The following is a 2,776-nucleotide window of genomic DNA, read 5'->3' as shown; positions in this document are numbered from 1 at the left end:
TTTAATTAAATTTGGTACTTGCAATAGTCTTTCATTTTTTAATTTTAATTTTAATTTTTATTAATGATACAATTATACAATTCCAATTCACGATCACGTTTGGTAAGTTTAATTTTCATTTTCATTTCATATTTTAATTTTGAATTCAACTATTTCAATTTGAATGAAACGGTGCAAAATTATTTCTGGTTGCAAAATGGTTTTAGATTGCATCGTTTAACTTGGATAACTAATAAACTAATGCAGATTGTTTGTGTGTGTTTTCTGCTTATGTACATTTAAAGTAGACCATTATAGGAATCAAAGGTTTTCGTAGATTTTTTTTTTTTGTGGTGTTCTCGACTATTAGTACTACAATATTATTGAGAACTGATGATGTAGTCCGTGTGTGCTCAATCTTACTTTTATAAACCACGGGTCACCGAGGTGTTAAATATACTAGGTGTCGCGAAAGTATATTGGAAGAAATGACAACTAAGTTTAGTTTTTTGCTGCTTCTAATTCAATGGAGGTTGTACTAACACTAACCGACATGGATAGATAGCTTTGAGTTTATATGTGAAGTTGGATGCTTGAAAAAAAAAAAAGAAAGATTGGTGTTCTAGACACCCAACCCACCCCCTATCTCGAGTTGATATGCATTCAATTGATTTTTCTTTATTCTGACATAGTTGCATGTCGTTTTGTATATTTCCAGACTCCAATGGCAAGTGATGCTTACAAAGACAGTTGTGAAGGATTGTGCAGACTTGGTGTGTCAAGACCTCATTAGACTTCCTAATTGACTTTTGAAATTAACAACTAGAAATGAAAAGGTAGGTATGTTGGAAAGTGTTCCCATGTCACTTTTACATATTATCTGTTACTGATGCTTAATTTTTAACTTTTCTTGGGTGAAAATGTTCCATTTATCAAAGAGAGGGTGTAACAGCCAAGACCTGTGCTCCAGTTGTATGTGAGCCAATGGACATCATCCCAGATCTGCAGTGGTGCTGAAGAAATATACCAACTTCACATAATATTTTAGTCATGCCTTTATGTAAAAGAAGAGTTATTTTAGTGGGGATAATTAACCCGTTAATAATGGTGGAATGACTTTGTAATGTTATTAATTTTGGGGTTGAATTTTCAGGGTTTCGGGTCAAAGCTTCAGTAATTTGTTTTGCATGATAACTGACTTGAGAAGTAAACTCATGTGCTCGATGTCGTAGTCTATTTTTGTTGAAGCACTTGCTTGGTGAAAAGGGTTTGTTATCTCAGTTACCAAAGAAAGTTAAGACACGATGAATTTTCATAATTATTTTTATCCATAGTCAATTTAGGAATGTTTTGTATTTTGCATGTTTGCAACATTCTTATGGCATGTAGTCTTTTACTTTGAGTAATTAAACACATTTGAAAACATGCAAAGAAAAGAACTGGTTCCGCTAATTCAATATTTCAATGAGGTTCAGGCTACGAAGAGAAAACTGTAATTACTAGATTTTATCTCATGAAAAGTAACTCTATGGGTGTGTTTGGCAACTAGGATTATAATATATTTTCGAAAATTAAGAATCGCCCTATTTGGTAACTTTTTCTACACTAGAATAGAAATTTCAAATCTCCAAAATCAAGGAATTGTAAGTTTCTATAAGGGGGCAGAAACTTGAGATTTACATATATTTAGAGCATCTCTTGGTGGTGGTGGTATCACCTGCAAGTTTGAGGGCGAAATTTGAATAAAGTATCCTCAAATTTTGACTAACTCTAGGTGGTCGCAAATATCAAACGCAAATATGTATGTAGGGTCTACCACGTGCGCCATTAGTAATGTCGCACGCCAGTACCATTGTCGCACGCCATTACCACTATCGCCCCAAGTTAAAAAAAAATTAAAAAAGAAAACCCACGCGACTTTCCCCCTAATCGCCGCACCAAAAAAAAAAAAAAACACTCGACATTGGCAATAGCGCGAGACATTAGTAATGGCGCGGTGTGTTGATCAAAGTCTAAAAAAAAAAAGTTTGGGCAACATTAGGAGTGGCGCACGACATTATCACTGTCGCACCGCATCCGCATATGAAATCCCAAATTTGCTTCCACGGATGCGGCTAGACAGGTGATACAACTGGATTTTGCTTCCACCTAGAGTTGGTTTTCTGCGAACATCCGAGATTTGGAAGCAAATTTGAAGAAATTTGGAGGTGATACTACCACCTAAAGATGCTCTTAGGAATTTTAACTACTTGAAATTGTAAGTATTGGAATTATATTTTCAAATCCAATTCCATAGGAAACGATAGCCTTGAAAACAACTAAACAAACTTCCTTTTATATTCCTAATAAGGTTTTGCCTTAATCAAGTAGTTTATTCATATCTATCATTTGGTTATGTGAGTGTGCCATTTTACTTGATAATATGGCTCACAATGTGCTCGGAACTACTCAATGTAATTTTATTTTGAAGATTAGAAGATTGTCTTGAAAATCAATATTTATTATGTGCCCATCACTTTCGAGAAAGCGGTGATTGTTTAACATTTTCCACGATTGATGTACTAGACAATGTTTTGTATGGTTGTCAATCAAGTTATGAACAAGCTCATCAAAAGTGTTGAAGGCATGGTAGAGGCATAGTTAGTGATTTTAGCGGAATTCTTGGAATGTACTCGGAAATTCGGAATTCCGGTTCAAGGGGAAAAATATGGAATTTCGGAATGTACTCAGAATATGGTGGAATCAGGGGCGGAATTCCGGTTTATGGATTTGTCGGACTTCAGAATATTCCGAAATC

This window comes from Coptis chinensis, chromosome 3 (genome assembly GCF_015680905.1).
Source record: "Coptis chinensis isolate HL-2020 chromosome 3, ASM1568090v1, whole genome shotgun sequence".
Lineage (NCBI taxonomy): Eukaryota > Viridiplantae > Streptophyta > Magnoliopsida > Ranunculales > Ranunculaceae > Coptis > Coptis chinensis.
The sequence above is the reverse complement of the archived record's forward strand: the minus strand, read 5'-3'. Positions refer to the sequence as shown.